This window comes from Pseudopipra pipra, chromosome 2 (assembly GCF_036250125.1).
Source record: "Pseudopipra pipra isolate bDixPip1 chromosome 2, bDixPip1.hap1, whole genome shotgun sequence".
Lineage (NCBI taxonomy): Eukaryota > Metazoa > Chordata > Aves > Passeriformes > Pipridae > Pseudopipra > Pseudopipra pipra.
The window spans coordinates 93,615,894-93,642,983 of NC_087550.1; the positions used below are offsets into that span (position 1 = coordinate 93,615,894).

The window sequence follows — 27,090 nt, forward strand, 5'->3', positions numbered from 1 at the left end:
GCCCCCGGGCAGCGCCCCGGGCAGGCCCGGCCCCGCGCTTAGGCGACCATCGAGCGGTATTTAGGGGGGCTGAGGCGCCCCAGGCTGTCCGCCCCGCCACGGAACCGGTGCGAGCGGCGCCTAAGACTGCCTTTTCCTCGGGACTTCGTCCGTTCTGGAGATTTCTCCAGAGCTCCCTCAGACGTCTCTCCCAGGTGTTAAAACTGCTCCCAGGCACGAGGCAGAGTTAAAACTAGGCCCGGGCACGAGGCAGAGACTGGACGCAGTCATTATTCATTTAGTCCTAGGGGATTTAAAATCACCTGCGACTAAAGAAGATACATGAAAAAATATGTTATATTGATGTAGAGTAAGTACAGGTGTATGACTTTTTTTTCCCCCTTGAAAATATTAAAAGACTACCTTTGTGCCTTGGCTGTCCTGTGAGATTTTAGTTATTTTACAGAGGGGAGAAAATGGTCCACGTGGAAATTCATGCTGCAATCTTTAATTGCAGCCATAGGAATGGCAAGTCTGTCGCACAAGTGCCCACGCAGATATAAACTGCTGCCCCCATCATCTTTTGTCAGGTGGAGAAAGGGACACATGCATCCCTGCTCTTTTCATGGTCTGTGAGTGTAAATTCTCCTGACCCTAGTGGCCATTCAAGTCTGGAATCATGCCGCAGCTTCCCCAGCTACTGCTATTACCACCAGAAGTTTTCTGCAGTAAGAATACACACCATGCACAAAGCACCATCCTTAGGCGCTGGGCTACGATTAGACTTTTTTTTTTCCCATTTCCAACGACTTGTTGTGAAATAGTGATCTCATCATGATAATCTGGGTTTTCTGGCAAGACGAAAGCACCTCTCAATTGCTGCTGTCCAAAGGCTTGGCCTGCTTCTGGGCCTTTTGAGCTCAGCCTGAGTGATGATGTTAGCTCAGATGGGCATGCTTTTGGGAGGATCCTGTTCCCTTCTAGTCAGCCTTAGGGATTCAAAGAGGGGACAGGAGGTAGTGCAGGATTGGACACATGTTTCTCCAGCTGATATTTTCTCAAGTTGCCACATCTGCTGTGGCAAAACAAGCGAGGCTGCTGTGATTGGTAAATTATGTATTTAAAATATAATTGGTTGAGGTAGGAGGGGAGGGGGAAGGGAGAGAACGTTTCTGCAGAAAGGCACGTTTCCACTTGGATGGCCAAATGAAGATATTAGGAGTAAAACCTGCGAGATAAATGACATGGCTCGCACATTATCCATCCACTCAAGGCCTTAGTGGTATTTCTTCCTGAAATTTGATATTAAGGTACCTAAAGGCCTCCTGATAAATAAATGGGTCGAATCTCTGTAGGCCAACCTTTTCCAGAGGAGTTCCTTGCATCCTGCCAGCCAGAAGTCCCCATGGGAACATATGCTTATCCCTAGGAACTGGTGAAGCACACCAGCTTCCCTCTCCCTCACATGCAGGTAAACGGTGGAGGAGGCTGACCCTGTCTTCCCTTCTCTGGTGTGAGGGCAATCGCTCATCTGGAAGCCCCTGAGGCTGCCCCCCTCCTGGGATTTTTGTCCGTCTGGGGTTTCCCTCTCTTTCCTTCCACCCCCGGCAGATAAACACAGAGCGCCCCTTCCCTCTCCTAAAAGCAGCCAAACTACCACGAACGTGATCTTTTTGGGGGTGAAATGCAGACAGGGAGTGAGGAGCAAGGATATGCTGCTGCCGTGAGCCCTCTTGCCTCTGGCCCAGGCACACCCAGTTCTCCGGCGGCTGGAGGATGTGTATCGACTGAACAGGGGGTAGAGGGGGGTGGGAGAGGAGACATAAAAACCAGCTCGGGAGGGCAGACAGGGGCTTTTCTTCCGTGGTAAAGGTAGCGCGGATCCCTGTTCGCGGGACAAGGAACGAGGTCAAGCGCTTTTGCGAGTGTCATTTGACAGGGGAGAAAAGCCAAAAGAGGTCTACGGGGCTAGGGTAATGCAGCTGGGGGCTGTGCCCGGAGATGGGAGGTACTTGGGCTTTCCCCAAGAGGAAAGTGGGTTGCCAAGAACCAGGGGTCGGGTGGTGAAAGGAATAGGTGGAGGCGGCCCCGGGAAGCGGTGTGTGCTGGGTGAACGCTGCAGAGGAGCCAAAGGGAAAGTCCTGTTCCCAGTGCGGGAAGAACTAAAAGTCAGCTCGCAGCCCTGGCCACCGCCCGAGCCCGCGGAGTGGACAGGTGCCGGAGGGGCCCGCTCTCGGGCCGGCCGCACTGACAAGTGCCTCCCTCGGCCTCCGCTACCCCCCACCTCTGCGCTGTGCGGCGGGACGCGCCTCCCCCCGCTCCCGGCTGCGGCAGGAGGGCCGCCCCCTCGGGGCGGGGGTCGCCCGCCGCGGGCCCGGCCGACGCTGTGCCCTCTGTGCCGCCGCGGACGAGGAGGGGGCCAAGGGGCGGCGGGGCCGAGCCGGGCGCCCCGGAGCAGGCGGCGATCGCCGTCTGCTGGCTGCCGCCGTGCCTCCCGCGCCCTCGCCCCAGGTCGGGACCGGCGAGCGCCAGTCCGCGTCGGGGCGATGCTATGGGGAGGTTATTAAGAGTGATGCTGGCTGATCCCGCGCCAGCCCTGCCTGAAACGCAGGGTGGGGAGGTGGGGGGATCGCTTGCAGCTCCTCTGGCACTTCACTGCAAAAGCCGCTGGCCCGCACGAAATGCGAAGCGCTCCCTCGCTCCCGGGGTGCCGTTACCCGGGCCAAGACGAGCAACCATAAGGGAGCAGAAAGGGTAGGCAAGGGGGAGAGAGGAAGCCCTTTCCTGCCTCGGAGGAGACTTGTGGACGACCTGCTACCCAGTCGAGGTGGGATGGTGGAAAAAGGGCACCTGAATAAAGTCTCACTTTCTTTTCCAGTGTTAACTACTGTTCCGTGAGATCCTACAACCCCAGTCCCAAATCAGCTACGGGCTCTCTCTGTGTTTTGTTGTCTTTTCCCAGCTTGCTGGGTAAAAGCGTATGGAGAATCTCTGGAGCTTTCGAGTAGGGGCTCACCCTGTGAACGGTACTCACACATATAATTCAAATTTCACAGCTGACCTGCTCTGAAAACCTCAATCAGCTTCTAATTGAAGGGAAAACAAAATATTGCTTCCCTACAGCAGAGCTAACGATTTAATCATTATATCAGACATTATAGCTTTTAATTAGGCTAATGCTGATACTGTATGGAAAGAGATAATTCAACACAGTTCTTGATGAATTCTGTAATTGGGTTAACGGTGGAGCAGTTGGGGGAAGAGACGTCAATATTCAAGCTGCGTCTGTAGCCACCAGGTTTATGAATGAAAGGGAAGGGGGGGAAAAGAAAAGGGAGGGGAAGAAAAGGGCTAAAATTCCCTGACGATAAATGTCTCCCCCCTTCGCCCAGGAGAGCCGTGCCAACCAACTGGAAGCGTGACGAGGGTAAGGGCTGTCCTGCCACCGCCTCGGCGCGCCCCGCTCCCGGCCGCCGGTCCCAGACAGCCCGGACTGTCGCGACACCAGCGCAACCCGAGTGGCGGCCCCGCTGCGGGACCACACTGCGGCTCCCCGGGGAGGCTCTGGGGGACGTCGGCTTGGCTCCCAGGCCGCTTCCCCTGTATCTGCACCCCAACCGAAGGGTCGTCTACCGCCGCGCTGGGAGCATGAGGGGAGGGGGCAACCTGGGCCACCAGCACAGAAACCGCCCTGCGGGATGCCCTGGGGTAAAGTCGGGAGGCATGGTGGGGGAAACTGAGTATGGTACAGGACGGGGCCGAAAGGTTTCTGAAGTCGTTATGAGAGCAGGCAGTTGCCCTCCGCGCCCGGGGCCGGCAAGGCTCGGCTGCCAGGAGCCGCCCGCCCTGCGGGGCGCGGGTGCTGGGGACGGGGCGCGACACGGAGCACAGGGGTGTACTCAGGGCCAGCCTGTTTCGGGCAAAATCAAAGCGTCCGGAGGGCAGACGGCTGTTCCGTGTAGGTACTTCCATTTATTTGTTTATTGTGCCAGATAGAAGGGGGCTGGAGCCGTTTTTCTAAAAGAATTCTGCATCACCACTCCCTCCCCAATGTCGATAAATTGTCCCTTTCCGAACAGTTTGTCTATCCAAGCCTTTCTGTTTTCGCTCCTTTCTAGTTTCTAGTTCTAATTTCTACTGGCTTTGAAAACGAGCTTTATCTTTTCTCTGCGCCTAAAAGTAGTATCGATCTCCCCACACGTTTGATCTCCGCAGTAGCCGGCGGCCGCACCAGGGCGACAGCAGTTCCCGGTGGGCAGGTGGGCCGGGAGTGTCATCTCCCAGTTCAGTTCCCGGGACCGACACTGCAGAGGGATCGCCGAGGCACACCTCGGTGGGAGGGCGGGACGGTCAGTCGGCGCCTCAGCAGAGGTTTGCTTCCCCTCTCGTCTCCCCGAGAGGACATACTGCGTTGCCCCCTCGCATTGGAACGGCCCCGATCCCTCGCCCGATGGGAGTTCCGAGTCGGCAGAAAAAGCAGGATCGTAACTTTACGAAATTTTGCCAGCAGGAGCATTTTCTAAAAATGTTTGTTTATGCTACGCATTAGCTCGACTTCCAGCACAATATTGTTCCGAAAGAGGAATATCCTGTATTGTGATCTATCCTTGTCTTATTTTGTCAGTAATTACAGTAAAATTAAATGGGTCATTGATAACACTCCAATGACACAACTCCCTGTAATTAACAAGCTGAATACACCTTTTTTACATTACACAAAAGTTGTAATTTTCAAGTCTGTTCAGATTTTTTTTTTTAATTATTATTACTAAGGCACATGCCAGGAATATGTGCTGATCAGATGGCACAGCATCTCGCGGGAGAAGAGGGTTTGCACTATCCTATTTCCTAGGGTTTGGGGCTTCTACCTAAGTGCATGGCCAGACCTTTAACTTTTTACAATCGAGTTATCGATTGGCCCTCTAGACAAAAAAAAAAAAAAAAAAAAAAAAAAAAAAATCCAAAACGAACCCCAAGAAAACCTACCAAACATTTTATTTTCCAACAAAAAGAAAATATTTTAAAAGTATAGTTTTGCAACTGTGAACTTTTAAAGGAAAAGGAAGAACTATGGGGATGGAGAGTCTGTCGGACTAGCATGACACGGGAAGTTAGTACGAAGTTAATCTTTAAAATTGTGCTGCTGAAATGTCAGTCACGCAAAAAGAGCTTCACAAGCCCAGGTGCGGCATCCCATTTCCAGAAGGGCAACCTGTCTGTTTATGTCTGTGGCACGTCGCTCAGAACACCGTAAAGGTAATATTTCTGGTTTGCATCCTCGTCAGTTATACCCCAATTGCAAAGGCATCATTTAGGGCAAGTCGGACTGAATTTGCATAAAAAATAAACGAGAGGGGGAAAAAAAAGAAATAATGTAGAAGCTTATTTCTTACAGGCCATCCTGTTATTGCAAATTAGATTAGCTACATAGGTTTCAATATAAACATGACACGAGGTTCACAGGAGAGTGAAAGTATCATCCGCTCCAATCTCTGCTTTCATTGAAACATCCCCCACAAATTACATCTTCTCATTTAATATACTTTTTCATGAGATTAAAACATCACTTTGACACGATTTCAAACCTTTTCGGTCGCTCATCCAGTGCTTACTTCAGAAAACAGCAAACAAGGGGAAAACTAGAAACATCTAAATAATCTCAGACCGCTGGTCTGGAAATTAAAGGTACCCAGAGGAAATACATGATCCTCTTGCTCCATCCAGTGCAGCATTCTGGCTATGGGAAGGCGAATAATGAACCCTTGAGACACGAGGCGAAAAAACCGGTTTCCTTCCCACCAACGGGATATCCCGATTACTTGGCCGCAGCCGTGTTTATTTGCCTTTGGAAAAGCGGTGTTTGTCGCAGATCTGTTTTTCAGCAGATCGCTGACTGATACTTCACATCCCCGTTACACGGATTCCCTGGCTGTCAACGTAAGGCGGGATAGCAAAAAGGCTACTGACACCTTTAGCAAATACATAATTTACATCAAAGACTGGCAAACCTGAAAAAGGTTCTGGGGCGGGGGGTGGGGTGGGGGAGGGAGGGCAGGTTGTTCATAGATTGTCCTGTTTTAGGAATAACAGTGCTTGCAACTATCTAAGGCTACAGTTTATCTGCACCCACAGCCTGACCCAGCCCGCAGCTGGTGCAGGAAGGCAGCCCCCGCCCCCGGCCGGACCCCTCCTCCCCGAGGGGCATATCCCTTTCCCGAGGTGGATGTGTCAATTTTTGCCACAGGGGCTGCGCAACCGGGCGGCCCACGGCGGGCAGGAGATGGCGGCAGCCCCCTGGGCCCGCAGCAGCCGCTCTGCCCCTCCGCGGAGTCGGGACCAGGAGCGGCGGGCGGAGACGGGGCGCGCTGAGACGCTGGTGCAGCCCGGCTTGGTGGGAAGAAACGGTAGTTCGTCATCTTACTCCCTGCTTGATACTGTACGTCTGGGAACAATTTGCAACCACCCTTCCTAACCCCATCCCGTCATCTATCCATCCCTTCATCTATTCATCCCTCCATCCATCCCTCCATCCCTCCATCCATCTACCCTCCCCCCCTTAACAAAGAGGCTTTCAAACCATAACCTTTTATGGCAGCCCGCGGGAATCAATGCGATAAAACGGGGTTTTAATGGGTTAATTGACTGGAGCCGCTATCATGTTTAAACACCTGTTTCTGAAAAGAGATTCAGCCAAAACCAGTCCCCTCCCTGATCGATAGATGTACAACCTTGCTCCGTTGCCTGTTGATCGACCCCAAATACCATCGTCGAATATGAGAGGAAAAATCCATGTCACCGTTTTAATATCCCGATACTTTATGGCAATAGTCAGAAGCTCTACAGACACTTTGGAGTCGGGGAGAGAGGGTGGGACCCTGGGTCGGACCAACCCAGGTAGCCCTAAACCCCTAGTGTTTTTTTCGCCGGGACTTGACTTCGAGAGGCTGGGCACAACCTCCCTGTCGAGAGGTCCCGGCAGCTGTCACCTTCACAGAGAACCGGATCCGGGGATCCCCGTTCCCTGGGAAGACGGAGCCGGGCTCATTCCGGCCGCATTAGCAGTGCTGGGAGCCCATACGAATGCTCGTTCCGAGGGGCAGAGATTAAGCAAGCATTAGTTGTAATAGCTGAGGGCTGCTATGCCTATTGATTTCCCTTTTTTTGGCAGTATTAATACAGCCAAGCCCACCGGTCAGTCACAGTGAAATTGATTCTTTGCCCAAGACACCTTTCACTAAATGGCACCCGCGCACCGACATGTTAATTTTTGAACGTGTAACCGGAGCGGGCGCTGCGCGCTCGGGAGGCAGCGCCGTCGCCCCCGGCGCCCTCCCCGCCCCAACCCGCCCGCAGTCCCCGGCCCCGGCCCCGGTTGCCGCTTCCCTCCCCCGCCTCAAAACCCATGAGTCGTCTTCCCCAGAAGGCGGAGGGGGGCAGCCCAAAACACTGTCGCCCGCGCTTCCCCCCTCCCCCCCAAATCCGTGTCATAGCCGATAACCCAGTGACTGCAATCGGCTCTTCCCTCCTTGCAGCAAAAGTAACTTGGAAGCCCTCCCTTCGCCGGCTTTCCCTCCTCCGTTCCCAAGACAGGGTGAAGACCCCCTCAAAAGTTAGAGGCACACTTACAGTTGCTCTTCCAGCTCCAGCCTCCTCCCAACATATCATCTGAAGGGGCAGCCTTATTATTATTACTTCCCTCCCCCCCCGCTCTAGCCTAGCTCACACCTTCATCCGACCGTGCCCGCAGGTGCAGGGCAGCGCGACATGGAGCCGGCGGTCGCCTCCTCGCCCCTCGCCCAGCCGCAGCTCCCAGGCGGCTGTGCCCGAGCCACGAGTGCCCGGCGACACACGCACACTCACCATTCGCGCTCTCTCGCTCACTCGCTCTCTCTCTCTCCCCCTCACACACACACGCGCAACACACACACACACACTGCACTGGAGAGGGGGAGAGAGGGAGAGTGGGAGAGAGAGAAGAAAATGAAATTTATTATTGATAGAAAAGATTTTAAAGACAATTTCAAGTTATTGTTTCGGTCTGGAGAGAAAAGGGAAAAAAAAGAAACGGGAAAAAAAAAGAGAGGGGCTTTTCTCCCCACCCCAACATAATGAAATGCCTTTTGTGTGGCACCGAACAATACCAAACAAGTATTCTAATAAATAGCCACTTTTTTGTTCCGTCGCGGCAGTGAATAGAATTGAGCAGTTGGTTTGAGAGCAGCTGGAGCGCCGCGCCGAGCGGGGAGGTGGAGCTCGGAGCCTTCCTCCTCTTTCTCTTCCCCTTTACCTCTCTCATACGCACTTTCTCCTCTAAGCTTGCATTTCTGCCTTCCAGCTCCTGCTGGGCCACTCTTCCCTGCCCCTTTCTCCGGTGGAGATGCCTCCTGGAAGGGAAGAGCCACCCCTTGGGTGCTGCTTCCCGCACCTGTGCCACGCCGCGGGGCTCCCCGCGCTTCCGCCCGTCCCTCCCCACGTTCGCCTCGGTCGCCCCGAGCCCCCGCTCCTGCTCTCCCCGCTGTGTCCTGACGGTCCCCGGCCGCCCAGGGACCCCTTTCCCGCGCCCCCCCGCCGTACTCTGCCTCCGGCAGCTCGGGACGGCGGAGGCTCCGAGCCTGGCCAGACCCTCCTTTGTTGACAATAAACTTGGATTTCACAGGGAGGCTCAGAGCCCCTCTCCGCCCCTCTCGCTCCCCCTCTCCCGGCCTTCCCTCGCTTTCCCCGAGCTGGAACCGGGCTTTGTCAGCCTCCCCCTCTCCGCTCGGGATCGCTGCGGAGGGTCCGCACCTCCTCCACCCTATACCACTCACTGAGATCACCTCCCTTTTCCTAGACAGCGCCGTTAGTTTTTTTCTGCATGTTTTTTCCCTCCCCGAAATACTCTTCCAGTCCCTTTCTGCCAACATGACAACCGTTCTAGGAAAGCAAGTCGATAGATGTTATTAAAATGGACAAAATCAGCTAAAGATTTTCAGGTAAAGCTGAGAGTGCCCCGTTTTCCGTTCTGCTTCGGCTGTGCGGGTGTGTACCTGTTCGTCTGTGCCAGGGGTGTGCAGTGAGGAGAGAGGGCAGAAGGGGACACAGGATATGGTTTTCCTCGCCAGTGGAGCCGGCTATAGCGTCCAGGCGGGTCATGGCTGCCTGTACCCTGATGGGGGACCAGCCGCGCCAGGGCTGGGAATGAACACCGGGGGCAGCCGCCTTCCTGTGGCCGGACTGTCTTCTTCTCTTATTGGGGAGGGATCTAGTCCTCATTCAAAAAATAAATTAATAAACACATCCTCCTACCCCCACCGTTAACCTCCCATTTTCTTGCCATTCAGAGCTCTTCTTGTCTCGCAAAAGCTGCGGGAAGCACCCGAGGTTCAAATACACCCCAACAATTTCTGCAAAGACTCCTTAGCATGCAGGGATTACCTCGTCAGCTATTTCGAGTTGCTCAGTCACATACAATCATTAGATATGTTGGAATAAAAAGCAGATTGCTTTAAAGTTAAACCATCGTTGCCCTTTACAGACTCGTTTTGGCGCCTGAAGGGGGAACAAGGGAACGGACGGGCATATATAACCTAAATTAAATGTTACATCCTCATCCGTGGGAATAAAAGTGGGAGAGACCTCGGCCAACGTGCAGCGCTCGCTCTCCATTAGCGCTTTCCCTTGCACGTCCTTCCAGAGCTGCCCAGAGGGATCCCTGAAGGTGGGGGTAGAAAGCGGGGGGGGGGAGGTGGGGGGCCCGCGGGGTTGCAGGGATGCCTTCGGTGTTCCCTCCCCAGAGCTCGTCCCTTTCCCCGGGGGAGTCTCGCTGTGCTCCACGCCCGGGTGCGTACCTCTGCCTGCACGGAAAATTCCTCTCCCTTCTTTTTTCCCCCCCTCCCTCCCCTCTCTTTTAAGTGGATTTTTGCTCTCACTTCAATAACACATCGGCTCTAATTAGCTGCAATATTAAGAAACGCTGCTAAATGACAGTTTTATCGGGTTTGTGCAGATAGGAGGAACGCGGGGACCCAGCGAAATACCCACCCAATGCGTTCGGCGCTGGATCCCCGCCAGCAACCGCTGCTCGCTCTTTTTATATGGAAAAATGGCAACATTTTGGAAAGCAGCTTTAAAACTTTGACTTATATTTTACATGCTAAATAACGGGGAGAATGGCGACAGCGTTACAGAAAGCTTCAACCCTGCAAATATTTGAATGGGGCTTTTTTGTAAAGTAGAGCAGCTGTCAGTCAGCTGGCTTTGACAGCCTGCCACAATTTTGTCATTTAATAGTGGGTGTTAGGCTAAGTGCAAAACACTCTGGCAAACAGATGTCAAACCTACATCTCATATAAATGGGGGTTGTAAAATTGAGTTTTAACCCACATATAGGGTTTTAAAAAGCGGTGCCAGTGTGTAAACTGTATACAAAATAGAGATACTGACAATCTCCCGTGTGGGTTTGTTATTTAAAGTAGGCTTATTTAGAAATCTGACCTCCAAATTATGCTAAATCTTCCTACATTTCGAACAGTGGAATATGAGAACAGTGCTTGGGAAAGTCGAAATTAAGGACAAATATGATGGTTTGTTGAAAGGGGCTGATTGCCATGTGTACTGAGAAACCAAGGCACATTCAACTCACCATCGCTCTTCCAAGTCCGAAGAGAAGGAAGGAAGGAAGGAAGGAAGGAAGGAAGGAAGGAAGGAAGGAAGGAAGGAAGGAAGGAAGGAAGGAAGGAAGAGGGAAGGGAGGGAAGGAAAGGGGGAAGAAGGGAAGGAAGGAGGGAAGGAAAAGAAGGGTTTGGCAGGTTCCGAGGTTCAGGGACTGTCTTTTAAAGCGGGACCCGAGGGATTTGATTTAGGCGGCAGGGGAAGGAAAGATCACAGACGCAGCGAGCACAACCACAGACTCCGTAGGATGAACGAGGGACCGTGCAAGGAGGTGGCCAGACCTGCTGAAAAGAATGGCAGGCACCCGTCTAGAACATGGCAAAAGAGATTTTGAGCGGTAGCGGGAAGAAATATTACTCAGTGTTAATTTCTTCGGAAGTTACTATTTGAAACACGAACTGCTTTTTCTTTTGAATTCACATTTCCAAGACTCATATCTTCACTGAGATGTGGTTTTCCCCTGTACTTCGAGGGACCTCCCTGACAAATTTCCTTTGAACATTTAAAAAACGCCATAAATATTTACACCAAAAATTGTTCGTTGCCTCAGCTGGTTAGAATGAAGCAAGAAGAGAAAATGATTCAGTAATGATATTATATGGATTATATCAAATTCCCTAGAATAAGTCTGCACCCATATTATCATTTTCGAAGCTAGACATGTAGCTTCCTACACAAGTCAATACGAGGGGATTAAATGAAACATTTAATCGAAAAGAATTGTTGATATTAATAATCAACCACAGTTTAAATACACGCTCAGCTGATTTCCTTGTCGAGTACTCAGTTGCAATATTTGAACGGTCCTAGTTGATGTTAAATGAGTAGAGGAATGTACACGGGATGATTATTGATCACACGCAGTTACTGCTGTCTACTTTAAATCCCATTTGATCCGAACTCTCTCCACGCTCATCTCAAATTCCCCAAAGCCCCGCTGCTTGTTTACAGCGTTTCCTCTTCTCACGTTTTTGTTTGTTGTTTTGCGGGGGCTGTAGACACTTACTTTTGCAGAACTACAATGAATGCCTGAGACTGACTAATTCTGCCCCAGGTATTCAAAAAGCACAAGGGGAGATGTGGATGCCCGCAGCCCCGTGCCCGACGGGAGGTCACCCCGCTCTGTGGGCAGCGGGCAGCGGCCCTTGGCCGCAACTCCGAGGTTGCAGATCTCACCCCTGGGCTCTCGGAAAGGGGCTCGGAGCCTCCCGCATCCCTTACCAGGACTCTTGGGCCAGTACTGCAGACACTCTCCTTTCGGGTCTGACCTGAAAGTTGTCGCTTCAGAAATTCCAGATTTAAAAAAATATATTAAAAAAAGCCTAGCGCTTCGCCTAGAGTGCTCCAGGCTGAGGGTACTGAGGACTCTTCGGGTCCCAAGCACCAGCCCCGAGGTAAGGTCTTTTCCATGCCTTGACAAGGCCAACTACAGTCTAGCATCGGTTAATATCATCGAAGAAGAAATCAGGTTTTAGTTTGGAATAATTGCCTCCAACTTGTTTTAAGTCAATTGTAGCTGGAACTGTGATGGACAGTGAGGCTGGCTCTGTGGCCAGTCCCTGGCTCTAGAGAGGAGCCGTGGTCTGTCTTTATTCAATTCCCTCACACAGAAAAATTCCTGTATGCAGCCCATTTGCCTGCAAAGAAAGGCTATGGTAGAACACGACCCTTATTTTCAAACAACTGACTGACCAACAAATCTGCAAAAAATATTTATCAATATCTTTGATAGATACTAAAAATCTCCTCTTGCCACCTAAAAATGAACATTTTGTTACCTCTAATGTATTTGCTTTTTTAACAATATACTTGTACAATTGTTGCTTTCCATCACAGACACAGCTGCCCCCTTTTCAGGGGGCAATGAAACAGTTCCAGACCTCAGAATTCAGAATATAATTGACACAGCAAAATATTTTTTTCCTCAAACATAGCAGTTTGATCAAGTCTTGAAAGAAAGTCCAGTGACAACCTGCCTGTTCTATAATTGCTCTGAAATACAGATCTGCACCCTCTCCAACTGCAGTGTCATAAGAAATCCAAGCACTCAACTTGTATTTATTCCTGTACTTCAAACGTTAATATTAGCATGTTTTCAAGGATGAAATATCATAGCACAAATTCAAATGGTAGCGCTGGGAAATGACTAAAATAACATGGGAAATGTAAACAAAGATGATTATGATTTTAGCATTTAAGGATTAAACGGTGTTTGTGTTGTACATAGGAAAACCAAAGTTTGCCAAAATTTTGTCTTCCTTGACAAAATGAGTGTGGTGGAATTATGCCTAATCCATACTAGAGTGAAATCAGAGGGAAGCTACAAGTCCTGTAACATAAAGATTGCAAGCTATAAAAATCAAAATCTAATTGCATTGCTGTATAGAACTCATTTTTTACAATGTTTGTGTTGATTCTCTCATTTCATTTTAGAGCAGCAGATAGCAATGGAATTGCTTCCTTAGTGTTTTGTAGTTTTGGTTTTAACTTTTTTTTTTTTGTGCCTTTTTTTTTTTTTTAAGGTCTTAGACCCTTTCAACAGGGTCTGAAGTCTGAACCACACCATTCAAGTGCAGAATATACATTCCAAGACCGAAGTGCAAAACAGTTTTTCAAATGGCTTGTGAATAGAAAGTATGGGGTGCAGCTCAGGTTATCCCACTGTGATGTGATCCAGTCCTTCGAGGAAATCATCGAAGTTGAAGGTAGTGCTGCAAAATGGAGCATGGCATAGCATCAGGTATTAAAGAGACTGAGGCAAACTAACCCTTCTCAATGTAGAATGAAACATTTAGAGACTGTCATCACTGTCATGAGCCCACCAGAACATGTTATGGCTTTAAGAAATCAGTTTCTTAATGAGTATCTAAGCAAATGTATTAAAGATCAAATTTTTACTGTGAGGGCAAAAATGTTTGCACATATTTTATATACACTTATAATATATTTGTATTTCCTGGGGGAGGTGATAGTACCTTTTCCATTTGATGCCCTAGCAGTATATGCAAGTTCCAGTGCTGGAGAAGTGCCTTCTCAAGTCATTGGGATGAGAAGATCACAATGAGGCATAGCGTGCTGATACAGTGACTGCTATGAAACTATTCAAACCTTTCAGCTCCTCTTCCAGTGAAGATGATTCACTTCTGTGATTTTACCAGGACTGTCACTAGTTCACCCAAGGGTTGAATTGCTTTTCTGTTACATTAGGTCCAGCTGTGCTGTCAATTTGTTGCCTTAAGCTTCAGCCAAGGGTCCTGATGTCCTAATTGTTGCCATTGTAGAAATCCTGGGCTTTTGGCTGGGACGGACATCCTTTGTGAGAAAACTGGGAGGAAGGAGAGAGGATGGTTTTCCCCAAAGCCCTCTCCTCATAGGCACTATAGCCATGGGCCAATCTAAAGTGGGAGCCATGGACTCAGTCCCTGCTGCAGATCCCAAAAGTTGTTCACATGCATTGAAACAGTTCAATCAACTGGCTGTTAATAACAATTAAAAAACAGCCTTGAGTCCTTGGTAAGTCCTTTAGATTTCAACATTTGTAGGGATCCAGAATATTTAGACACAAATTTCTCACTGACCATAAACTCTGCATATAAATCCTGGACTTAAATCTCCTTGAGCTGGAGATGTGAGATATCAGGCTTAATCTCCCCGAGCCTTCACTGAACCATAAATATGCTGACTACCATAGCACACGGGAGCATCACAGAAGAATTGACTACAAATTTGCTAATACTTTTAAAGAGAGATAAAGAGGTAACAAATGTGCTAATGATTATCATTACTGTTTACCACCATGACACTCACTGGCTGGGAAGGCAGGAAATAATGTTCAGAATATCTGAGGAATATTGCCTTGTTTGAAAATATCTCTGCTACTAATGTGATGACTGTCTATGGAGTTGTGGTTGCTGGGAATTCACACACTGATTTCATGGAGAGATAAAAGAGTGGAGTTTATATGGAATAAACCCCTTTTGAATAAAACAATCTGCATAAATGCTTTAAGAAAGCCTATAATTATGATAAAAATGTTGCTCAAAGTTAAAATTATGAAGCAATCAAAATTTATAAACAGTCTCTCATCGACTTTTAATCATACTTTCTCATATACAAACTGTAGAAAACATATAGTAGCAATATATAACAATATGCATTTTATTTTTGGTAATTTAGGGTGCTATGTCATGCTCTTTAATCAGACAAAGCTTGGCTTGTCAAGATCTGCCGTATTATCCTTAAATGTCAAAAAACACATTTAGGCCTCCAAGTTATATATACACTTAGCTGAGGTTTTATCCTGCTGGCAGCTAAACACCTCTGGAGAGGTGGTGTGCCCTCTCTGGGCTAGATCCGAAGCTTTCTTCTGTCATATTCCCACCAAGAACCTCTGGCTAGGGCCTCTACTCTGACTGCCTGCTCTGAAGGTGCTCACTCAGTCTAACACAGGATCCTACTCACACCTCCCCTGAAATTCTCTTGTAGACATTGCTCTTCATTTGTGATTCACTAAGGAGAATGCTTAAATTATATGCATCATGTAGAACTTGGATGGCAAGAGATATTCAAAACAAGGAATATTTGTAATGGGAACCTTGCCAACTTGAATGGTAGCCTACCATGTCTATAAGCTCCATTGTTTCCTTTGAGCTGAACTAGCTGAACACATTCAGGATGCATCCTGATAGTAACATGCCTCTCTTGGCAAGTAGTAAAATTCACTGGTACTGTGTCCTTAAAAATGTTATCACAGACAGGTCAAATTAATGAAGTATTTGCTTCAAACAATACATATTTTTTTAATGCAGTATTACTAGATTCTTTTCTGGAACAGAATAGCATGCAGAGTATTCCATCTGAACTCCTTATGAAAATGAGATCTTCTATTGAACTGACTGGCACAGCTCTTATAGATAGATTGAAGGATGGAGAAGCACCATGCATGCAGCTTGACGTACATTCTCAGATAGCATTTGACTATCAAGCAGTGGCATTCTTGGATGTGCTTGTTATGCTCCTGCCCATGCCCCAAATCCAAGCATGGTGCAACTTCCCTTTTCAGCCAAAAAAAGAGGACCATTCTAATTTTAGGCCTTTGTGGTTTTGTGAGAGAAAGGCGGATTTTATTTTTTCTTCTTTTTACAGCCCAGTTTTCTGACTCTTAGCCCTATAAGGGGTTTGCCTGCTGAAGGATGGGTAGAAGTTATTTTCTGTGATTAATACAACACTTCACTTAAAAGACTTCTTTGCTATGAAATCTCTATATTTAGCAGTCTATAATCATTAAATGTAAACATCAAGCTTCGCTTTGTGTCTGTATGTGGCCTAAAAATGTGGTTCTGTTTCTGACTGAGAGAGATGAATGTCATGAGTGCTCTGTGTAGGATGGAGAACACAAATACCACAACAAAACCTAAACAAACCTAAAGCATGAAACAAAACATTTTGTACACGTACATTAAAATTATATTGAAAATTGGGAGCACGAACTACCAAACTAGGCTTCTTTCTGTTTTACAAACTGCAATGTCTGTTAAAAAAAATTTAAAGCATAATTGCAAATTGAAATTTCCTCCCTATTCTTACTTCGACATTTGTGTTTTTCTCTTAACATCTCCCACATGTAAATGCAGCAGCTTCCTAACCCTCTTGTTATGTATCACATTCAAATGTAACAGTTTAGCAAATTCTCCAATTGTGTTGGTGTTCCCTTTCAGACATGGAAAGCAATTTGATGTGTCCTTTTAATGAGCCATTTTCATGCAAGGAGGAAAACAGTGGTTGGGGAAGTTACTAAAGCTTTCTGCTCATTGATTTTAAGACTCTCTATTGAATCTATGTTGCTTAAAACACAGATTGTTTTGTTAGAAGAGTTATTCAAACCATATTTTCTTCTAACTCCTAAGTTTGAAGAAATCTAGATTCCTTTTACTCCTTTGCAGGGGCTGCAGATTTGTCACTGAATTGACTCTGCCACAGAACTGTGAAGTGAAATCCAAGACTTAATTGAAAAAGTTTTTAGCTCTTGGGTTGCTAATGGTGACTGTCAAAATGTTAGAAGGATGCAAAACCATTTGTGGATGGTAGTGCAGGGGAAGTGCAGAGGGAAGTCTAATAGGAGCAGGAGTTCTCTTCATCTATAGCAGGCACGGATTATAAATCATAATGGTGACAATATAAATGCCATTTTTTAAGCTGTGCTCCTGTGCTGATCAGTTCAGTGATATTTCTAATGAACACAAACCTACTTATCTTGGTTGAATGCTGAAGTGGACAGAGGGTAGCATGCTCAAGAAGAAAACTAATTGCAATGGATGGTTTCTTTAGAGAAACAAGAAACTTGGGACCCAACAAATGGCTGTGAGAAGAACAGATGTGCCAGACCCCCTACACTAGTCACTGAAGCAAACACAGCGGTCATAATCCTACTTATGGTCACATGTCTTCTTGTACTAGGGTTCCTTCGGGGTTTCACTTAACTGAGAAGACTCTGAGAGATGGCACATACTGAGCTTTCAAGCACTGACCAATAGTGACCAAACTTTTGGCTACAGGGAGCCACATGAGCTGTGTCACACTGTAGAATGTAGGTGTGCTTTCCTAGCCCTTTGCTCTGGAGAGACAACTCAGACAATGGCCTAGCTCCATGATGGAGATAGATTGAAGTACACACCATCTCATCCCTGTGTTCAGGTTTTTTTTTTTTTTTTTTGGATGCACTGGAAAAGAGCTGCGGCATGTATGCCAGTGAGGCCCCTCATCTAAAATGTTGAGACATATGGCAGTTGGGCATGCTGGTGAGCATGTGCTACATGCTCACAAAAAAGAATACAACTACAAAAAAGAATACAGCTGCAATCATCTAAGGAGGTTGGAGAATGTACAACAAAAAAGCATAAAGGAAGGTGGTCCCTGTAGCATGTTGCAGACACGAACATTCCCACATGTGCATGACATTTATCAGGGCTGTGGGTAGTGCATGTGTGCAAGGCATGAACTTTTGGTCATGTTGTCAGGGCAGCAGGGATGTGTACTGGGACACTGGGGAAAGAAGTTACAGGATACAAACTGCCAGAACAACTCATCCAGATTCCAGTTCCCTCACAGCAAGCTGGTTGTCACAGGGAATAGGTTACAGGATTGAATGAATGTTTTTCCAGACTGGATCTTGCTTGCTGAATACATGTGAAGCACATTGGTACAACTCATGACTACAACTCAGTCTTGCAAAAGTAAATTTTGTTGGAATAAGGGACCATTAGAAAGCACATTCTATCGGACTCATGTGAGTCCATTTAAAAGCAAAATTGTAGCTCAAATAAGTTGTTATTTTTTTTTTTTTAAATTAAAGAATGGTTTTCTAAAAGCAAGGACTGACCACAATGTAGTTAAAGTGTAGGTGAAATTGTTAGCTGAAGCTACTGGTGGACAGAATTTAGAAAGTGCAGGCTCTATAAATTATATTCAGTATGTTTTCCAAACTACATAAATAAAATGCCAATTATTTATTAAAAATCCTACTTCAGTACAAAAGTTTAAAGTTTCTTTTTGGGCACAATGACATTGGCTGTACTTAGAGTCTGTATATTAGAATGACATAGGTCATTGGGAAATCATAAAAGTCTTACCAAAGAGTGAAACCACTGCATACATGCTGAACTACGTAACCCCACCACGAATTGTCTAAACAAAATAATTTGATACTGGCTGTTTTCCACACTTTAATTAGCAAGCACAGATGGCTGTTGCATAATCCTATTTAATGTCTGTGCTGGATACCTCCTGAATAGCTCAGTGATTAAGTTCATACCTTAGTTTGGCTAGATGCATTAGTTGAAAGAAAACTGCTCACACTAAGATTCACTTTCTGACATAAATTTAATGCAGGCATGTTTCCTTCCACTGGCTCAATGGAGAAAAAGCTCTATTAACTTATAGTATGTTGGTTGCAAAGATGCCCTGAGGTATTTTGTATGAATGTATATTGATGTCTTATGCGAATTTTTCTTCCCCAGCAGAGTTTCTTTGCAACAGAGATCACAGTGCCCCCATTAGATAATCACCACCCTCAATGACATCCAGGCTAATCATGCAATTGATCACAGTAAATCAAAGATTTGGGAATTCTCCGAACAGCTGTCTGCAGCTAACCCTATCTGTGCAATGGGCTGCCTTGGCCACATTTCCCCTGGAGGCAGATTTATGAGAGGGTAAGGGAGGGCAGATGTTGAGTCTGAAGCCCACCTGACTGCAGTGCTGGGCCCCAAGGTATAGTGATGGCTGTAGTACCACTCCTGCTCCCCACCACCGCTGCTGCTGCCTTGGACTGCTATTTGCCACAAAGCAACAAGATCTCCAGTCCTGTTAATTATGGTGGCTAACAAGATACTTGCATACCTGTATGCAACATGAATCATACTAATTCAACTCTCATCATTTAAGATTTTTGGAGTTACAAACAGTGACAGTTCTACCCTGCTTTACCACATTAGGAAATATATTTTAAGATGCTTAACTGTTTTTTCATGTGAGAAAAGCAACTTCTTAGTTGCTCAACAGGTGCATAAGCAGTTATTGGTAGAGAAGTTATGTGCATTTACTTAGACAAATAAAAATTTACATAAAAATAACTTTCAAGTATTTCAAAATGTAGAAATGAACATGACAAAAAAATTCTAAGTGATTACACAAGATTTTAATAATTTTACTATCTCAGCTCAGTTGGTCTCTCTAAAAAAACCCCTAAAACTACCATAAAGAAAAGTAATTATGTTTTATCTTATCTCTCCCAGAATATATTTTATTACAAAAGTCTAGAACATCTGTTGTGTAGCTTTCTGTGCATTTTAATAACATATTTTAAAATTTTTTAAAGGGAGAATACATATTTCTGTTTATCAAAATATTTATTGGATGACAGAATGTACAGATATCAGTGAGATGTGTACATATGATTTTAAAAGAAAATGGCAGTGGACAGCTTGTGGTGGGTTTGTCTTAAAATCACAGTAGTTCTTTCTGTGTCTGGCATAAAGTTACAACTCATGGCCCAAAGTTACAACTCACTTCCTAAAGTTACACACTGGTTCTGTTCAAGAACATGGGACAGTATTCTACCTCTTGTCAGTGGTGGAAGAACAGATACATAATTTCACACTTGATTTTTTTATAAGGAAGTTAGTTTTGAGAATGCACTATGACTTAGTAATAAAAGGAAGCATCGACATAGTTTTGTATCAACACTGACATTGTTTGCTGAACCAAGACCACAGACAAACTCACCTAAACTGTACTGTTGTTAATCTGTAAATTAAGGGAAACCTACTTCTTCCCGAAGGACAGAAATTATAACTTCTACAGAGGTGATCAATGTACCTGAACTTCCAACAAGACCAAGAGGTATTCTTCATGTCCTCAAGATATTACCTCTGCATTAAATACCACCTTGGGCTGTACTAAAATGCTGCTACCAGTGTAATTAAGTCTGGCTTTTGTCCACAAGGCAGAGAGAAACACAACTTAAGCCCAAATAAATGGTTGTGGATAGGACCTGAGATGGATATCTCAAAAGAAAAGATATTTCCCAAATCCTAAAATGGCTTTTATGGTCCTGATTGATCAGTCTTCTCTTCCACAGAGCTCCCGCTGGATGCAAAAGAGAGTTCAATGGGAGAAAACAATGGCTTGAGTGGATGACATGGAGTATACTAGAATACATCTAGAATTAAGTTAATGTTCTCTTCAGGAGAAGGTGAAAACCAGACACAGTAATACACTACTGGTCCACAAGAAGCTTTTTTAGACATTTTTTCTTTGGTTCGGTTTTTTAAATGCATTTCTGTTTGGGTGCTTTCTTTCAGGCAAACTCAATGCAGAAATTTATAAAGATCCCACTTATTCCATGTATGTCCAACAAATACCAGAAAAAAATACAAAAGCATGCAAGGATGTTAGATCAATTATGGGGAACACTGTGCTTGTTAATGATTTTCATTATATTTATTTAGAGTAAAGACACCAAAGAAATGAGAAGGATCTTTGTATTATATTCTTCTGAAGCCCTGTGATAACAAGAAGTTTGAGATTCTTTTGAATCACAATAACTCCTTTGAAATAGGCAGAAGTGGCTAATGTGGGATTCCTGATATTCAGCAATGAGAAAGGAATCTTACTCAAAATACGGTAATTCTTAACTTCCATCTCTACTTCTTCCATCTCTCTGTACACTCCCAAAGACAGTTTATGTGGTAAGCTCTGCATATCAAAGTAAAACCAGGTATTTCCTAAAGACATGGCAGTATCTGGAGAATCTTTAGGAACTCAAGAGACCCTTACACTGAATGTCTTTTTTTTCTGCTGGCCTGGCTTGGAAATAAAAATTGAAAAGTTATCTTATGAAAATCAATGGCATATCTTAGAGAACACAGAAAGCAGAAGCACAGTTCAAGTAATGAATGGAATAACTTCAATTATGTTTGCTTTGGGTGTATGGACTGAGTTAACTGCACTTACAAAAATGTGTTTTCAAGTTAATTATCTAATGTAATTTTAATCTAAATATATTAAAGGGACTTTTTTTTTCTCATTCTTGGTCTACTGTGAAGTCATTCAAGTGTCTAAGTGATTGAACTCTTGCATAAAAGTGTTGACATTAAAATAGAGTGTAATAAAGAGAACAGGGTAATTGCTAGAAGGTCAATGAAGAGAAAAGGAAACAACTGTGCTCAATTTAACAGTAGCACGGCAGGCAACATTGGGAAGTGAAATAGCTGCCAAAGAATGGACATTTGGGTGACCTGCATTGAAGAAAATGAAAAATGACATACTATTTTCTTATTTTCAGATAATTGGCATTGCAGATGGTTCTGTGACTGAAAATACACTGAGGCAAGCTGAGTGGGATGTACCTTGACAACAGTCTGTGTTCTCAAACTCTCTTTCTGAACTGGTCATCTGGACCCCCTGTAAAGTCAGTGGAAACAAACGGTATGATTGGTTTCTTCCTAAAGTACATGTCAAAAATGTATTTCTCTAGAACTACAGGTATTTTTTTTCACTGGATATGAAGATACCTGGAGATGACAAGTTCAGATGTGGGCATCTAAAACTGGATGATGGAAACCCTATTAAAGTCATCTCTGGTGTTGGAAAACCATCAGCAGTGTAGGTGGAACAAGGGAAGACCAGGGAGTAACAGCCTTGGACATCCACTAACTGCTGCCACATCAGACCTTTGGTGGGGAACTTCAAGGCTGTCCAGTGACACTACATAAACTTAGCAATTGTGTCAGTCCCTGGGTTTACAGAACATATACAGACTATATACTGTGGTTCCAAAGTCAGAAAGAGGACTCTTGTTTCATGATCCTGTTTCTAGATCAAACTTGCTATATGAAGTATGAAATTGGTGGTTTACACCAAAGTAGTCTTGGAAGGAGAAATCGTCAGGTTGCAATATATGCTCTTACACTGTTTAGTGATGCATGAAGCAACTAGAGTAGGACCACAAATCTGTAGTCCTAAGAAGCCTTAGATTTTCTTTTATTGTTAAGTCAAAAATATACATCAAGATGAAGCCATTGCTGTAGCTAGGGCTGATGATAGGCTTCCTTAAAGAGAAATCTACTTCACAGACTCCCAAACACCTTCAGTTGCTTTCAAGTTAGGCTTTATAGGCGGTTATTTAGAAGTGCATATGTCCTGCTGGTTTTATTGTACTTCTTTTGATCTGGGGAATGCACTGTAATACTGTGCTTTGTAATCTGCATTATTACCAAAATATTCTTCCCCTACAATTTTCAACTATTTGGATATTTGAAACATTAATATTTTGAACTCGTAATTTTATCCTGGGCACCAGCCTGTTTTTCTGGGCTATGGCTATCAGCAAACAGGTAGCTGAAAGTGCAAGTGTTCAGATATATATTCACATAATTATTCTGAGATCATAAAATTGAAAAAGGTTCTTTTGCAAGTACAAAATAGAAGGTTAGGCCTCTCTTCAGCTGAACAGCATATCTTATCCTCCTCCCTTCAGTATCTCTCTCCCCATCAAAACACCAACATGCGCAGGTGAGGTTTAGGTTACATATTATTTTCCAACCCGGCTGATTCTATAATTCTATGATTCTTTGCTTCTACTTGAGTACCTAGAATAGGTTCGGTTTTGGCATATGGATCATCTCTCTTACGGTATTATAATTATGTGTCTTGGTAGAAGATATCTAAGAGACTTGTGAAGATTGCAGCCCAGCTTTTGATTATTTTTACATCTAGCTCATTTATTGTCTAGCTCAGCTAATTTGGTATTTTTATCATATACTGATGCTGTTGCATGATCTAATGTCAAGGAATGGTTATAATGCTGTTGCAAATTTAACCATGTTGGGAAAATACTGATCTATTGATACAGGCACCGAAATTCTTCCAACCAAGCCTAAGAAATTTGAACTACACAATTTGACATTCCCCTTGGGCCAAAGAAGCTTTAAGAAATTCTTCCGTGCAAAAATTACTGCTTTATATCTCTTCTTGATATACTGAACTTACTGTTTAATTTGCTGGATCTTCACACTCTAGGCATTTATTTCCACATAATCTGGAAGTCTTGACTTTGTAAAAAACCCCTGAAAGGCCAGCAAGGGTTCTCCATAATGCACTGCTTGCAAAACCAAGGCTCTAGATTTGCTGATCCTAAAGATCCTTTTTTCCCATGGTGAAAATGGACCATAGGCATACACAGGAAACAAACTCATTTGACTGGACAGGTAGAAGAAAGCAAGTCCTCTTCTGTCTTAAAGAGGACTTTCCAAGAAAGTATCTTGCTATAGATGAGTTTTTGAAATAGGGATTTCATTCATGTAGAAATATCAGTACTTCTGTGACTATGCAGGGCATGGATCTCAGTTAATGTCTAGATTTGTAGACAGAGCAGGTATCTGTGCTCTTGGGAATAGATTGATCCTAATGACAGAGAGAAAGGCAGAAATCTAGGATTTATGCTTATATTATCAAACACTGATGCTGCAGGCTTTCAGGTAGTTTTCTCTGACAGTTTTCTACAAAGAACCATATAAACGGAATGACAAGGACAGATGTCAAGATCCCATTTTAGAAGTGAACATGGTAGAAAGAGAACATAACCATATTGTAAGGTATTTGGGCTTATCCTTAAAAGAGAACACCTGTATAGCAAGGGTAGATTTTTGCCTAACAGAAATGAAACCAGATTACTGGTTTGGAAAATTAATTATTATGTGTATTTACTTATACTAGGAGTGAGAAGAAACAGGTGCTGAGAAGCACTGAGGTCCTATTAAGGCATCTGTTTGATATTCAAAGGTAACAGCACTTTTTAGAATGGATACCACTCAAGGACAAAAGCTGTAACAGTTACAGATAGGCTGAGGAATACAAAAGTAATCCTCTAAAGTTCATACAGCAACTAAAATGCATGTGATATCGATAAGATCATAGGGGAAAGGTTGTCTAAAAATGACAATATCAAATAAAAGAGCTAAATAAACTCTGGTACATAGACAAAGGTAAAATTCCTGTAAATGTCCATGCACCGTTAGAGAAAGCCTATGATCTAAAAGTGGGTAGAACAGCTGTCTGACATAACATTTCAGGACTGACTGTGGAGTGTATCTTTTCAATGCAATCTATTCTTGGTGTGCTGGTTTTGTGAAAGAGTGAGAGGTTTGCAGTACACAAATTCCTTGGGGCAAAGGGAAGGTTTAAATCCTCCCACACTTCACCCTGAAATGTTGGTGCTAGGTAGCAGTCTTGGCACTTAGATTGTGTTTAGACAATTCCACTGTATCTTTCTCCAGAGGTGCACACCATTCTGAGGTGGAAAGTAGCAGAAATAAACAACTGCAAACCAACTGAGAACAAGATTATATTCCTGTGATTTGGATATGCTAAATCCCATTTGGGGAACATTATCATCCTAGGCTCACTTCATAATCAACAGAGAAGAACATGCACTTCCAGGACGTGATTTGGATGAAAAATGGTCTCACTTTTCCTGGCAATTTCCTTTCTCTCTCAACTATCTTTTTAGGCGGCCTTGAACAACTCTGCTCCTAACCAGGCAACTGTGTTGCTGGTCTCAGGTGCTTTTCACTGGGTGTGAGAAAGTCAGGCCTCAGGGCACTATCTGGTTCACACGTTTTTTGTGCTTAACACAAATTCACATAGAATGAAACACTACAGTCTCTACATTCTGTAAACCATGTCTACTTGACTGTATGAGCGCCTATATTAAAAATTAACAGTAAAGAATACTTAAACAGCAGTGACAGCTGGGACCAAGCCTCGGGACTCTCTCAGGCCTGCCCTCACCAATGGGCTGCAATATCAAGCTCCCTCTTACCTATTCTCTCTCTGCTCCAAAGGCTCACATAGTGAGCAGAATGAAGAACTTCTCTAGTTTGATGGGTAGGATACGCTCTGAGGAAAAGGGAATTGCGGTTCAAACCCCTTCAGTCTGAGAAAGGCTTAAAATCTATGTTTCCCACTTCTTGTAAGAGTGTTCAAACAATGAAGTTATTCTGAAGTGGCTGCTGCCTCTTCCTCTTGCATCATTAGCTGCTTGCTCTCAAGAGACGACTCAGTGCTCTGGATTTCAAGTGGATGAAGGTGATTGAGGTTCAACACTTGTTCAGATCTACGCTGAGAGGTTTCCCAGGTGATTGGTAGGTGGGAGTTTCAGTGACCTGCTCAGACAGTGGAGAAAGATAGGTTCCTAGCTGCTTTGAATGATTTCGGAGGTTGCCACATTTCCCCACCCATTACACTTGGAATTGAGATGTCTACCTCAGATGCACTGAATCATCCTGCTGAGCCAGGAGCTGCCTGGAAGCACGGCAGCACCCAGGCTGAGCAATTCCTGTTGATAGTTCAGATACTGCCTTCATTTCATGACACAGTTCTTAGCAATTTCTTTCGAGTAGGTACCAAAGAAGCGCTGCTTCAGTGACAAATATCCCTCACCTTGCATGATCTACCTCAGCAGCCTGGAATACAGGAAAGACTGCTTTAAGCAAAAGACTGCATAATCATATTCAAGGTGATCAAGGTATTTTAATTTCTCAAGATTTCCCTTCCACAAAGAGTCAGTATATTTGTGATCATACTACAGAGCTCCCTGGGGAACTGGGAAACATATTCAACACATACATGCAGATATGTGCTGGATGTTCGCCACCCTAGGCATGACGTTCTCCAGTCTATTCTTTAGCAAAGCAATGAGCATAACAGGTAGAGAAAGTGTGTTCACTCCACTATAAATAGCTAGTTGCATTAAGTATAACATTTACATTTGCTTGTAGTTGTCTGAATTCAGAAACAAATTTGATGCACTACAGTCATGCCAGTAGATCCTCTATTGCCCCTCCTCCCCCCCTTAATTGCACACCTTTTTCGCTAGCTACTTTTCCCCTTTCAGTCCTCACCATGCAAATTATGCCCACTTTCACTTATTTTCTGACTAATTTAGACCTAAAATTTATGCTGCCATTCACGTCACTGCTGAAATTGGCTCAGAGCTTTCCAAGGGAGTTGCACTTGTTGACAGCAGGTATGAATATATTTCTTAGATTTGAATGCCTTCGTGTGAAAAAAAAATTGCAGAGCACTGTCAAAGCTGTGACTGATACACTGAATAAATGTATAAAGTAAATAACCACACTTACTATGATGAATTCTAGTCTTAGACCCTAATAAATACCTTTTTGCATGCAATAGTTGCTGAACTTTTATCTGAAAAATATGAGCCTGGTACCCTAACATTTATGTACTAAAAATGCAAAGGCTGGTTATCAATATGCTCACTTAAATCACAAAATTCAGTACATGGATAGGTGGTTAAAAGATTACCAATTACTGCAATATCGTGACGGACTCCTCCAGCAGGAACAAGAAGTACATCCCCCAGGACAGCTTGAGTCTGAGAAGTAAGTTCTGTTCTAGATACTTTTTACGCAGAAGGTGCTGAGTCTCCTTTCATAAGATACTGATTTGGATCTTTGTATTATATATTGACTGGCCCAATATTGACCTTTGTCTGAACTGTAGCTGAACAGTTTTCAAAGCATCTGCTTACCAGAACAAAAGTAAACTGCAAAAGCATATTGGATACAAAATGCTGACCTCTCTAGATCATTTTTAACCTTAGTTTGCTACTTAAACATCAATTTGTAGTCTGACAGGCAGCTTACTCAGGCTAACAATTTAACTGAATGAAATGCTATTGTTTTGGTCATAATATATAACCTTTTAAAGAAATTTTACTCTTTAAAAAATGTAGAGATTTTCTACTTAGATAGAAAATTATATAATAAAATATTTCTGCTATTAAAGAAGTTGGCAAAGATAAAAATCCTTTACCACTGCAACTTTTTGGAATGAAACATTCAGTGCTTTGAGAGGTAAATACTATGGATAAAAAATCAG

The 27,090-nt window shown here is 44.5% G+C and overlaps 2 long non-coding RNA genes across 2 annotated transcripts in view; one reads left to right on the plus strand and one right to left on the minus strand.

Annotated features, from left to right (window-relative positions):
- Positions 1 to 9,810, minus strand: part of LOC135410126 (uncharacterized) — an 80,840-nt gene extending 71,030 nt beyond the window's left edge. Inside the window, exons 1-2 of the long non-coding RNA XR_010428527.1 lie at positions 9,006 to 9,810; positions 7,606 to 8,363 (exon numbers count right to left, since the gene is read on the minus strand). This is a non-coding gene — a long non-coding RNA (uncharacterized LOC135410126). The remainder of the gene's footprint in view (positions 1 to 7,605; positions 8,364 to 9,005) is intronic.
- On the plus strand, positions 6,013 to 16,449 carry LOC135410127 (uncharacterized). The gene is made up of 2 exons (XR_010428528.1): positions 6,013 to 6,415; positions 13,152 to 16,449. It is a non-coding gene; the product is annotated as an uncharacterized LOC135410127 (long non-coding RNA).
- Positions 16,450 to 27,090: the final 10,641 nt, after the last annotated feature.